General features: G+C 45.8%; 1 protein-coding gene across 3 annotated transcripts in view; it reads right to left on the bottom strand.

The window, feature by feature from the left end:
* The window catches only part of Armc9 (armadillo repeat containing 9), a 183,580-nt gene that overhangs the window by 23,163 nt on the left and 145,950 nt on the right, over positions 1–14,467 (bottom strand). The window lies entirely within an intron of this gene.

Here is a 14,467-nt window from a genome sequence, read left to right as displayed (position 1 = left end):
TGCCATCCTGGGTTACGTGAGACCTTGTCTCAAAACATACAATTTTTTTTTTTTAACATTTCCACATGTGTAGGATACCAAACATGAGACAAACCAACAGGAACATAGTAAACTGGGGAGAAATATTTGCAGCAAATCTAACAGCAACAAAGTTAACCCATCGATCAGATATGCGGCACCTACAGAGTACTGTTAAACATTAAGTAGTGGGGTAAGAATTCATGTATCCACGTCATGAAATAGAAAATATAACTGGAAATAAGAAAAATGATCAACTTTGCTAGTAATTAAGCTACAACTTCACAACCTGTGGGACAAAAGAAACATTCCCCAGGTAGCAAACACATGTAATCCCAGCACTCAGGAGGCTGAGGAAAGAGGTTAGGCTACAGCTAAGGCTACACGGTGAGACCCTATGTCAAATAAAAAAAAATAATAAGTTTTTAAAATTATAAAGCTGTTCATGGGGGCTGTAGAGATGGCTTAGTGGTTAAGGCACTTGCCTGCAAAGCCAAAGGACCCAGGTTTGATTTCCGAGTACCCACGTAAGACAGATGCACAATGGGGCACATGTGTCTGGAGTTCGTGTGCAATGGCTAGAGGCCCTGGAGTGTCCATTCTCTCTTTCTCTGTCTCTTTTCTCAATCTCTCTGCTTGCAAATAAATAATTTAAAAACTGCTCATGGGCTGGAGAGGTGGCTTAGCAGTTAAGGCACTTACCTGCAAAGCCTAAAGACCTAGGTTCAATTCCCCAGTATCCACATAAACCAGAGGCACATAAGCCAGATGCACAAGGTGGCTCATGTATCTGGAATTCTTTTGCAGTGGCTGGAGGTCCTGACATGTCCATCTCTCTCTCTCTCTCTCTCTCACTCAAATAAATAAATATTTTACAAAATTTTCCATATCCTGGCAAAACCAGATGCACAGGTGGTGCATGTGCCTGGAATTCATTTGCAGTGGCTGGAGGCCCTGGTGCACCCATTCTCTCTTAATCTGCCTCTTTCTTTCTCTATCGCTCTCAAATAAATAAAAATAAATTTAAAAAATTACAAAACTACAGGCTACGTTGTAATTTATTTATTTAAAAATATTTTATTTATTTATTTGTAAGCAGAGAGATGGAAAGAGAGAGAGAATGGGCACACCAGGGCCTCCAGCAAATGAACTCTAGATGCATGTGCCATTTTGTACATCTGGCTTTTCGTAGGTACTAGGGAATGGAACCCAGGTCATTGGGCTTTCAGGCTTGGCAAGCAAGTGCCTTTAACTGCTGAGCTATCTCTCCAACCCTACACTGTCCTTTAATACAGAGCCCTGGAAAATATTTAACATGGGTGGTACTTTTCCTTTTCAGTGGATGAGGAAACTGAGTCTGTCTGTCATAGGAATACTGGAAGACAACCACATGCCTTTAATCCTAGCACTTAGGAGGCAGAGGTAGGGGGATCTTTGTGAGTTTGAGGCCAGCGTGGGTTAGAGTAAAACCCTACCTCAAAAACAACAATAACCCAATAAACAAATGCAAAACAAGGAGCCAGGCATGGCGGCACACACTTTTAATCTCAGCACTTGGAAGACAGAGGTAAGGGGATCTCTGAGAGCTCACGGGCACCCTGAGACTGCATAGTGAATTTCAGGTCTTCCTGGGCCAAACAGAGATCCTACCTCAAAAAAATAAAACAATAGCTGGACCTGGTGGTGCATGTCTTTAATCCCAGCACTTGGGAGCAGAGGTAGGAGGATTGCCATGAGTTTGAGGCCACCCTGAGACTACATAGTGAATTCCAGGTCAGCTTGGACTAGAGTGAAACTCTACCTCAAAAATAAATAAGTAAATAAATAAAATAAAACAATAACATCAAAGCAAATAAAAACAAAAAAGATGATCCGTACATATCAACTTAGGCTAAAAAACAATTCCCACAAATTTGACCCCCTCCCTTCTCTCTCTCCCCCCTGCCTGTCTTTGCACTGCCAGGCATCATATCCAGACCACGGGCATGCTAGGAAGCACTGCATCACTGAGCTCCACTCCCCAGCCCACGCCTCTTCTGGGCCAGGGTCTCAGGAATCTGGGTTAACCTCACACTTGCAACCATCAGTCTCCTAAGTGCTGGGCTTGCAGGCATTTGCCACAATGCCCAGCCAGCATGAATTTTTATAAGAAAATATAGGTATAGTCTATGTGTCTATGAATCAATCAAATTTTGTACACACAAAAAACAGTCTGAGCCGGGCGTGGTGGTGCACGCCTTTAATCCCAGCACTCGGGAGGCAGAGGTAGGAGGATCGCCATGAGTTCGAGGCCACCCTGAGACTACAGAGTTAATTCCAGGTCAGTCTGGACCAGAGTGAGACCCTACCTCAAAAAACCAAAAAAAAAAAAAAAAAAAAAAAAAAACAGTCTGGAAGTAGCAGAAATTGTTAGCTGTCTACTTAGCATTTTCCCTCACTAACACAACTCTGATTTGTTGACACAGCAATGTGTCTAGTTAGAAAGATTTACCTTCTCAGACTCTCATGCAGCTAGGGGCTTCATGGCCTGTTGTGATTAGCGAAAGGTGGAAGTCAAGCTGCAGAGATGACTTAGCACTTAAGGGGCTTACCCGCAAAGCCCAAGGACCCATGCCTGACTCCCCAGATCCGACACAAGCCAGATGCACAAGGTGACACATGCACAAGGTTGTGCATTTGTACAAAGTGGTGCATGTGTCTGGAGTTTGATTACAGTGGATGGAGGCCCTGGTGGGCCAATTGTTTCTCTCTCTCGCTCATAAAAAAAATGAAAGTTAACCGGGGGGGGGGGTGGGGTGGTGGCACATACCTTTAATCCTAACACTTAGAATGCAGAGATAGGATCAATGAATTCAAGGCCTCCCTGAGACTACATAGCGAATTCCAGGTCAGCCTGAGCTAGAGTGAAACCCTTCCTCAAAATACCAAAAAAAAAAAAAAAAAAAAAAAAGCAGCTACAGACCACAAAGTCTGGGTCCACTATCTTACTAGAGGGTCTAGTACAGAAGGGAAAGAGCAAGAGCCCAACGTCCCACAATACTCCAGTGAAATTTTTGCTAGGCTGATAATATCTGAGCCCCATCTCAACTGACAAGAAAGCATAACTTTGATTATCTCTGGGTGGTAGAATTGTGATCATTCTTCCTTTTTTTTTTTTTTTTAACTGTTTGTTTGTTGTTTATTCATTTCATGCCTCTCTACGAGGGGTTATGACCCCAGCACTCTCCTGAAGCTTGTCAGAGTGATCTGTTCTGAGGTCTTAAGCACTGGGAGCCACACTTCTTTCCATGCCCGACAGCTGCACCCTCCATTTTTATTTTTAAAATTTTGTTTATTTTTATTTATTTAAGAGCGACAGGCAGGGAAAGAAAGAAGCAGAGAAAGCGAGAGAGAAAAAATGGGTGCGCCAAGGCCTCCAACTACTGCAAACGAACTCCAGACATGTGCGCCCTCTTGTGCATCTGGCTAACGTGGGTCCTGGGGAATCAAGCCTCAAACACGGGTCCTTGGGCCTCACAGGCAAGTGCCTAACCGCCAAGCCATCTCTCCAGCCCCCACCTTTTTATTTTTCCAAGGTAGGGTCCCACTCTGGTCCAGGCTGACCTGGAATTCACTCGGCAGTCTCAGGGTGGCCTTGAACTCATGGCAATCCTCCTACCTCTGCTGGCTCTGCTACCTCTCCTGGCTCCAGCTGCACCTTCTCCTCTTTCCCTCCAAGTTCTGGGTTGGTTTTGAAATCACTGGTGTGTGCACAGTCCTAATTCCTGGGATGCCAGGGATTCTGGTCCGGTTTGGGACTAGCTCTGGCCCTGCATGATGAATCCTGCCAATCTCCTGGCAGCTCTCATCCATCTCCACCTTTGGGCAAGGGCAGTTCCACCTGTTTCCTGTGTCTCTTGTAAACTTCCTAAAGGTAACAGCTGCACATTCTGCAGGGTTAGGCAAATGGTTCAGATTCATGAAAAAGGTTGTCTTGTCATCTTTTAAAATTTTTTTTAATTTTAAAAAATATTTTATTTATTTATTTATTTGAGAGAGAGAGAAAAGCAGAATGAGTGAATGGGTGCACCAGTGCCTCTAGCCAATGCAAAGGAACTCTAGACACATGTGCCACCTTGTGCATGTGGCTTTACACAGCTACTGGGGAACTGAACCTGAGTCCTTTAGCTTTGTAGACAAGCGCCTTAACCTCTAAGCCATCTCTCCAACTTTTTAATTTTTTATTTTTTATTTTAGGTAGGGTCTCATTCTAGCCTAGACTCACCTGGAACTCACTCTGTAGTCTCACATGGATCCTCCCTACTTCTGCCTCCTGAGAGCTAGGGTTAAAGGCATGCCCACTGGGCTCTTTTTCTGTCTTTTTTATTAAGACTAAATTTTATTTATTTATTTGAGAGGGGGAGAGAGAGAGAGACAGAGACAGAGACAGAGAATGGGTGCACCAAGGCCTCTAGCCACTACAAACAACTCCAGATGCATGAGACTCCAGTGCATTTGGTTTACGTGAGACTTAGAGAATTGAACCTAAGTCCTTAGGCTTCACAGGCATGTGCCTTAACAGTTAAGCCATCTCTCCAGACCCTCTTTTCTTTCTATTGAGTGGGAGTCAGGTAGCTTTGTTAGGCAGTTAGGGTGACTGGGTCCCTGAAAATAAAAAGGAGAAACATCTTATTTTTAGGTAGGGTCTCACTGTAGCCCAGGCTGTCCTGGAATTCACCGTGAAATCTCAGGGCGTCCTAAAACTTACTGTGACCCTCCTAGCTCTGTTGGGATTAAAGGCATGCAGCACCATGCCCAGGCTCAGGAGTGTCTCTGGGCCTCTCCTTGCAGTCCCCACTTTTAGAGTTCAAAGGATGATCTGACTCCTCATCTCCTGCCTAAAGGAGACCTGGTTTCCCACAAACAACCTGGGCCCCTCCTAGGAGGGAGGCCTTCCCCAGGATTTAAACCTAATCCTAACATTGTGGTTGGTCAAGTTCAGTCCCCAGGACTTGGCAAAGTGGCTAGCCCAAACCAATCAGCTTTCTCTCTGGCTCACCTGAGCTGGAAGGTAGGGCCCACCAATATAAGATTATAAATACATTTACGAGGGGAGGAGAGTAGAGGACAAGCTCTCTGGGCTGCCTAATCACTCCTGAACATCCACGTTCTGGTGAGTTTCCCCTTGTTTTGGCCTGGCTGGGCCAAGACTAGGGGAGAACCCCCGACCCCTACTTCCCACATGAGCTCTCTACCCTCTCCTGCCCTCCACGTGCCAAGAGCTCTCTTTACTTTTCTTTCCCCACTAACTTTTTTTTGTTTGATTTTTGAGGTAGGGTCTCACTCTGGCCCAGGCTATGTAGTCTCAGGGTGGCCTGGAATTTGCAGCGATCCTCCTACCTCTGCTTTCTGAGTGCTGGGATTAAAGGCGTGAACCACCATGCTTGGCTCTGTTTTTATGGTTTTTCCAGATCCACTCCATGGGTGTATTCATTTACCTTCCTTTGGTTCTATATTTCCCTCAATAAATATAATAACTTAATAATTATTCTTAGTTTGATTTACCTAATTCTTTGGTTAAATGCAAATGCAAACCCAGGGTTTGGGGTTAAAGGACCTTCCCAAACCCTTAACACCCCATTTCACAATTAAAAAAATTTTTTTTTAAATTTTATTTATTTGCAAACAAAAAGAAGAGAGACAGAGAGAGAATGGAACGGCAGGGCCTCCAACCACTGTACATGAATTCCAGGTGCATGCTCCACTGTGCATCTGGCTTTAGACAGGTACTGGGGAACTGAACCAGGGTCGTTAGGGTTTGCAGGCAAACACCTTAATCATTGAGCCATCTCTCCAGCCCCTATTTATTTATTTGCATTTTTAAAAATTAGTTTTTTATTCAGCAAATACAGGCAGTTTGGTACCATTATTAGGCTCATCCATGACCTACCCCCTCCCCACTGGCACCTCCTTGGTGAGGTATATGGGTCATGCATTGTGGAGTTAGCCCACAGTTATTTGTACGATAAATGTCTCTGCATATCTTGACCCAACATGTGGCTCTGACATTCTTTCCGCCCCCTCTTCTGCAAAATTCCCCTGAGCCATGTTGGGTTCATTTTTGGTCTGCTTCAGTGAGGAGGCATTGGGGGCCTCTGAGGCTCTGGCTCTCTGATTTGGTAGGAGTTGATTTTTCTCTGTGTTGGTCTCCTTCCCCCTTGTGCTGGTATCTGGTTCATCAGGAAAACAGCACCCTTGCTTGTTTCACCAATTTTCCTTAGTTTCAGCCGGGGCCCTTTTGAGGTATGATGGGGTGGCTCTCTCCTTAGGATCTGCATCTATCTTTCTTTCCCCAGGATTTGCAGTGCAGCGAGGTGGTTGCCATCTTGGCCGGAAGTCCTATTTATTTTTAAAATTTAAAATTTTATTTGTTTAAGAGAGAAAGAGGCAGATGGAGAGAATGGGCCCTCCAGGGCCTTCAGCTGCTGCAAATGAACTCCAGATGTGTGTGCTACCTTGTGCACCTGGCTTACATGGGTCCTGAGGAATTGAACCTAGGTCCTTTGGCGTCGCAGGCAAGTGCCTTAATTGCTAAGCCCTTTAAAATAAAACCAACTTTGTAGCCGGGCGTGGTGGCGCACGCCCTTAATCCCAGCACTCGGGAGACAGAGGTAGGAGGATCGCCGAGAGTTCGAGGCCACCCTGAGAATACATAGTGAATTCCAGGTCAGCCTGAGCTAGAGTGAGACCCTATCTTAGAAAACAACAAAAAAAAAAACAAAACAAAACACAAATTTATCTTATTTGAGAGAGTCAGAGAAAGGCAGATAGAGAGAAAGCCCCGCCCCCCACCTTTTGTTTTGTCAAGGTAGAGTCTCACTCTAGCTCAGGCTGTCCTGTAATTCACTATGTAGTCTCAGGGTGACCTCGAACTCATGATGATCCTCCTACCTCTGCCTCCTGAGTGCTGGGATTAAAGGCATGTGCCACCATGCCCAGCTGAAAGCCCTTATTTTTTAAAATATTTTTATTGGCTGGGTGTGGTGGTGCACACTTTTAACCCCAGCACTTGGGAGACAGAGGTAGGAGGATCACTAAGAGTAGGAGGCTAGCCTGAAGACTACATAGTGGATTCCAGGTTAGCATGTGTTAAAGAAAGTGAGACCCTACCTCAAAAAATACATACATCGGGGCTGGAGAGATGGCTTAGCGGTTAAGCGCTTGCCTGTGAAGCCTAAGGACCCCGGTTCGAGGCTCGGTTCCCCAGGTCCCACGTTAGCCAGATGCACGAGGGGGCGCACGCGTCTGGAGTTCCTTTGCAGAGGCTGGAAGCCCTGGCGCGCCCATTCTCTCTCTCTCCCTCTATCTGTCTTTCTCTCTCTGTCTGTCGCTCTCAAATAAATAAATAAATAAATAAATTAAAAAAAAATACACACATCAATTTATTTGTATGCAGAGAGAATATGAGTGGGCATATGAGAGCCTCTTGCCACTACAATAAACTCTAGATGCATGTGCCACATTTTGTACATCTGGCTTTATGTGGATACTAGAGAATTAAACCTGGACTGGCAGGCTTTATAACCAAGCAAGCACTTTACCTGCTGAGCCACCTCCCCAGTTCAGAAAGGTTTTCAATATAATTTTCTGACCAAGCATTTCAAGAAGTCAACATCTTCAGAGTCAACTTGAAAATGTGCCAGGTCCTGATGTCTCAGAAGAGCTCCATGTCACGGCCTCCAGGCACATTTTCCCCAGTAAAATGTCTCCTTCAGCTTTGGTCAGTGTTCCGCTCCGACTGGCAAAGATCCTCCATAGGCTCATGTGTTTGAACACTTGGTCCTTAGCTGGGAGCCCTGTTTTGGGAGGCTATGGAACTTCGGGACACGAGGCCCACTAGCTGATGTAGGGGCAGGTCTTGAAGGGAACCCCAACGGTGCTTTGGGTCTAGGTCTCTCCTTCCTGATCCACCAGGATGTGAACAAGCCTCACCACAAGCTTCTGCTGCCATAGACTGAGCTGCTTCAGCACTCACACTTCCTGCCACAGTGAACTGCACCCTGGAACTGTGAGCCAAAGCTCCCTCCCTTCAGTTGCTTCTGTCACACATTTGCCTGTAGTCAAAGTAACCAGCATAGTCAACTTCCAATGTCTGGCACATGCACTTCCAAGATGTGATTAAATCCTTTCATATACCACGAGGACACGGGAGAAGATGGGGCTCCCTTTAAAAAGATTTTTTTTTTCTTAGTTGGGTGTGGTGGTGCACACCTTTAATCCCAGCACTTGGGAGGCAGAGGTAGGAGGATCGCTGTGAGTTCAAGACCACCCTGAGACTACACAGTGAATTCCAGGTCAGCCTGAGCCAAAATGAGACCCTACCTTGGAAAACAAAACAAAAAAAATTTTTCTTGCACTGGAGAGATGGCTTAGCAGTTAAGGTGCTTGTCTGCATAGCCTAAGGACCCAGGTTCAACTCTCCAGGTCCCATACAAACCAGATGCACAAAGTAATGCAAACATGCAAGGTCACACATGTGCACAAGGTGGTACATGTGTTTGGAGTTTGACTGCAGTGGCTGAAGGCCTTGACACGCCATGATATATTCTCTGTCTCTCTCTTTTTCTTGTATAAAAAACAAGGCCATTCTGTTGGCTTTGCCGCAAAAGAAAAAAAAATTCTTTATTTTTATTTATTTGCAAACAGAGAGAGAGAAAGGAGAGACAGACAGAGAGAGAATGGTGGGCACACCAGGGCCTGTAGCCACTGCAAATGAATTCCAGACAGAATTGAACCTGGGTCCTTTGGCTTTGCAGGCAAACGCCTTAACCACTAAGCCATCTTTCTAGCCCCCCCAAAATATCTTACTTGGATTGGGGAGTGGTGGTGCATGCCTTTAATCCCAGCACTTGGGAGGCAGAGGTAGGAGGATTGCTGTGAGTTCAAGGCCACCCTGAGACAATATATTGCTGACTATGAATTGCAGGTCAGCCTGGGCTAGAGTGAGATCCTACCTCGAAAAACAAAACAAAACAAAAAAAACTAAAAAAAAAAAAAAAAAAAGGAGTGAGAGAAAAAGGAGGGGTGTGCCAGAGCCTCTAGCCACTGCAAACAAACTCCAGACATGATGCAACCTTGTGCATCTGGCTTCATGTGGGTACCGGGAAATCAAACCTGAGTCCTTTGGCTTTGCAAGCAAGCACATTAACCAATAAGCCATTTATCTAGCCCTTGCTTGTTTTTTTTGAGGCAGGGTCTAACTCTAGCCCAGGCTGGGCTGTTACTCACTCTGTAGCTCAGGCTAGCCTTGAACTCGTGGAGATCCTCCTACCTCAGCTTACTTCTTTATTTTTATTTACTTATTTGAGAGAAAGACAGGAAGATAGAAAGAGAATGGGTACTCCAGGGTCTCCAGCCACTGCAAACGAACTCCAGATGCATACATCACCTTGTGCATCTGGCTTACGTGAGTCCTAGGGAATTGAACCATGGTCCTTTGGCTTTGCAGGCAAGTGCCTTAACTGCTAAACCATCTCTCAAGTCCTACCTCAGCTTCATGAGTGCTGGGATTACAAGTGTGAGCCAAAGGCAAAATCCCTATCTTTTTAATTTAATTAAATTAATTTATTTAAGAGAGATGGCACACCAGGGCCTCTAGCCACTGCAAACAAACTTAAGCCACATGTGCTACCATGTGCATCTGGCTTATGTGAGTTCTGGGGAACTGAACCTGGGTACTTAGGCTTTATAGGCAAGCACCTTAACTGCTAAGTCATCTCCACAGCCCCCCTTTATTTTGAGGTAGAGTCTCATTTTCACTCTAGCCCAGGCTGACCTGGAATTCACTATGTATTTTCAGGGTGGCCTTGAATTCATAGTGACCCTCCTATTCTGCCTCCCGAGTGCTGGGATTAAAGGTGGTGTCATCATACCCGGCTTGCCTATTTTAAAAAATATATATTTTTAGGGTTGGAGAGATGGTTTAGTGGTTAAGTGCTTGACTGTGAAGCCTAAGAACCCCAGTTTGAGGCTCAATTCTCCAGTACCCACGTAAGCCACATGCACAAGGTGATATATGCATCTGGAATTTGTTTGCAGTGGCTAGAGACCCTGGCACGCCCATTCTCTCTCTCTCTCTCTCCCCCTTCCCTCTCCCTCTTTTTTTCTGTCACTCTCAAATAAATAAAAAAATAAACAAATTTTTTATATATGTATTTATTTGCAAGTAGAGAGAGAGAGACAGAAAATGAATGAGAATGCCAGGGCCTCTTGCCAATGCAAATGAACTCCAGATGTAAGGGCCACTTTGTATATCTGGCTTTATGTGGGTATTGGGGAATCAAACCCTCAGCCATTAGGCTTTGCAACCAAGTACCTCTAATTGCTGAGCCATTTATCTAGCCCCAAATCCCTACCTTGAAGCCAGTAGCTCTAGGCTGGCAATGTCAGATCTCACGCCTGGGTGACAGGAAAGTTTAGGCTGCCTGGTGAACAGCTGCAGCAGCTCTGCTTCACACAGGAATTCTTTTTAAATTATTTATCTTTATTACAGACATACTTAGTTTGGTATGATCCTTTCCCTTGGCCCTGACTCCATCCAACTGGGAGCAAGGGTTGCTGGTATTCCCCATGAGGTTGTGGGTTATGTGTTGTCCACATGGGATTTCTAATAAATCATGAAGACATTTCTGTGTTAAGCTTCTATGAGCTACATTCATGTCCTTACCACTGGTACCTGTGAACCTGACCTTATTTTGAAAAAGTATCCATGAAGATATATATGATCTAAGTTCTCCAGGTGAGCCTTAAACCCAGTGACAAATGTCTCTCTAAGAGATGTGAGAGGAGGCAGGAGAAAGCCCTTGATCATGAAAGTGATGTTTCCAGAAGTTAAGGACCACCTGGAGCCACCACAAGCTGGAAGAAACAAGGACACATTCTTCCCACAGCCTTCCAGGGAGCCCACCTCTGGAAAAGCTTAGAGTTTGTAGGACTTCTACCTTCTAAAACTGAAGAACAAATTTCTTCTTCTCTCTTTCTTTTTCTTTTTCTTTTTAAACTATTTATTTATTTGGGAGACAGAAAGCGGCAGATAATATATAGAAGTGAATGAGTGTGCCAGGGCATCCTGCCACTGCAAATGAACTCCAGACATAAGCACCACTTTGTGTATCTGGCTTTACATGGTGTTGCAGTCAGGTTCGCATTGCTGGTAGAAATCACCCAACCAAAAGCAGCTGGTGGGACAAAGGTTTATTTTGGCTTACATGCTTGAGGGGAAGCTCCATGACAGCAGGGAAAACAATGGCATGAACAAAGGGTGAACATCACCCCCTGGCCCACATCAGGTGGACAACAGCAACAGGAGAGTGTGCCAAATACTGCCAAGGGGAAACCGACTATAAAACCCATAGCAAAGAAATACTCAAGCAATACAAGATTTAAACATGGCAAACACCAAACTCTGTAGCTCTAAGTCCAATATAACTCTAGTCAGTGACAAGTCTCTAAATCCGATAATCCTAACCAGCAACATGTCTCTGGAGTTCCAATTCAGCCCGGCCACCTAGGCTACTCACAGTCCTGGAAAACTTCATCAGGCCGGCAGCTCTCCTTGGCAGCCATCTCCGTGGTCCCGGCATCTCCACTGGGTCTCCACTGCAATCCATGGTTCATCCTCATGGGCCCATGGGGTCTCCATGCAGGCATCCAGCAAACCTGCTTCACACTGCCCATGGCCATTTCCGAAACACAAGACCATGATGCAAACTTAATGATCTTCTCTTTCCTACATTTCTTATACTCCACAATACCAGGTAGGGTGCCAATTTGTTAATGGGGGGGGGGGGAATAAAGCAGACTTTGAAAAACAGGACACTCCTTGAGCACTCAGGCCCCTTCAACAGAGTCTGCATTCTTCCTGTTGCCCCAGTGCAGGTCAGATGGCCCAATCTCAATGGTTATAATCTCTCAAACAATTACAGGTGAATGGGCAGCAGTTTGAGCCTAAAGATTTCTTTCTGTGCCACATCCCTCTATTCACACCAGTCTGTTTCTATGCAATGCAACCCTGCACAACTTTTTAGGACCCAATTTTAAGAGCAAGCCTCTCACACAAACTGCTTCCCAATCCAGGCAAAGCTCTTTCTCACCCTCATAAGCCAACCCACGCAGACCATAGTTTTTACCACACTCAGGTCTTTCAACTCTGACCAGAACAGTCCATCAAGCTGTACTTAACAGCACTGCAAGGCATCTCTTAGGCTGAGGTTTCAAATCCTTCCACATTCCTTTTGAAAAACCAGCTCCAAAACGCCAAAGTCACAGAGTCAGGTGTCTAGCAGCAATCCTACTCCTCAGTATCACTTTACTGTTGCAGTCAGGTTCACATCGCTGGTAGAAATCACCCAACCAAGAGCAGCTTGTGGGAAAAAAAGTTTATTTTGACTTACAGGCTTGAGGGGAAGCTCTATGATGGCAGGGAAAACGATGGCATGAGCACGGGATGGACATCACCCCCTGGCCCACATAAGGTAGACAACAGGAACAGAAGAGTGTGGCAAACACTGCCCAGAGGGAAACCAGATATAAAACCCATAAGCCTGCCCCCAACAATACTCTACCTCCAAGAGGCTTTAACTTCCAATTGCCAGCAGCTGGGAAAACTAGCACTCAGAACACCTAAGTTTATGGGGGACACCTGAATAAAACCACCACACATAGGTACTGGGGAATTGAACACAGGTTGGACGGCTGTGGGACTAAGTTCCTTTAACCACTGAGCCATTTCTCCAGTCCCACATTTCGATTGTTTTAAGCCACCTAGTTTGTGGTCCTTTGTTCCTCTAGACATGGGAAATCAGTACCCTTGGTCTTCACATCTACATAATAAAATTTTCTGTAGTCCTAACTGCTCACATCTCCTGTCCTTGGCAACGAGCACTGATGAGATAGGCCTATGCGGAATGCATTTTCTACTTTCCTCCTGGTAAAACGAGCGTATCCACATTAAGAGCATGCTGAGCTGTGTGTCCAGGTGCCTGTCATCTGGGTTACTCATTGATTGGAAACTTTTTTTTCTTTTCAAGGTAGTGTCTTGCTCTAGGCTGATCTGGAATTCACTATGTAGTCTCAGGCTAGCCTCGAACTCACAAAGATCCTCCTACCTAGGCCTGAGGGCTGGGATTAAAGGCATGAGCCACCATGCCTGGCCTAAGCTCTTTTTGCACCTCATCAGTTTGCACAAGTAAACTAGAAGCCCAAGCATGCTTTGTCTCATGTTTTCTTGTTAAGAATCATTACTACCCTGAGACTACATAGTGAATTCCAGGTAGAGAGACCTCACCATGGGAAAAGCAAACAAAGAATTGTTACTATAGCCATGAAAGATCTCACTCACAGCACTTCACTGTGTAGAGGTGCTACAAACTAACCAATGGCAGAATTCAGGTTTATGTCAGACGGGGGGGGGGGGGGGGGGGGACGACGACGGGGGGACTGGGGACTGACTACAGGTCTGTGTACCTGGCCGTCTGTTCCTGAAGCAGGGTTCCTTCACATGCTCTGAGGAGTGCAGGGCCTATCACCTGCAGCTCGTGGGTTAGGGATGTAGCTCAGCTGGCAAGAGTGCTGACCCAGCACTCATAAACCCCAGGTTCAGATCCCAGCTCTGTAGAGCCTGGCAGGATGGTGCACACCTGTATTTCTGGCACTTGGGAGGTAGAAGCAGGAGGACCGGAGGGTCAAGATCACCCTGCATACATAATGAGTGTGAAGCAGCCTGGGAAAAATGAAACAGATTCTGTCTCAACAACAACAACATGGGGGCCCAGCCTCTCTGGTAGAGTTAGCATGCTTCCAAAAAAAAAAGCAGGGTCTCACTGTAGCCCAGGCTGGCCTCTAACTCACAGTGACTGTGCTACCTCAGCCTCCCACGTGCTGTGATTAAAAGCATATGCTACCACATCCAGCTTCCCTTCCTTTGCTCTTGTTGCACAATCTCTCTCTCTCTCTGTTTTGGAGGTAGGGTTTCACTCTAGTAGTTCAGGCTGACCTGGAAGTCACTATGTATTCTCAGGCTGGCCTTGAACTCACAGCGATCCTCCTACCTCTCTCTCCCAAATGCTGAGATTAAAGGCGTGTGCCACCACACCTGGCTGCCTGGCGGCTTCTATTTATTTATTTATTTATTTTGTTTTTTCAAGGTAGAGTCTCACTCTGGCCCAGGCTGACCTGGAATTCACTATGGAGTCTCAGGGTGGCCTCGAACTCTTGGCGATCCTCCTACCTCTGCCTCCCGAGTGCTGGGATTAAGGCGTGCGCCACCCTGCCCGGCTATTTATTTATTTGATAGAATGGACACACCTTTTCTTTCTCAAGGGCCGCTCTTCTGGCTCCCATGCTCCTGTCCTCCCCCCACTCTCCCTCCCTACACTGCTGTGCTGGGTTTCTGCCACCATCTCCAAGCTGA

This window comes from Jaculus jaculus, chromosome 4, assembly GCF_020740685.1.
Source record: "Jaculus jaculus isolate mJacJac1 chromosome 4, mJacJac1.mat.Y.cur, whole genome shotgun sequence".
Lineage (NCBI taxonomy): Eukaryota > Metazoa > Chordata > Mammalia > Rodentia > Dipodidae > Jaculus > Jaculus jaculus.
The sequence above is the reverse complement of the archived record's forward strand: the minus strand, read 5'-3'. Positions and strand labels throughout refer to the sequence as shown.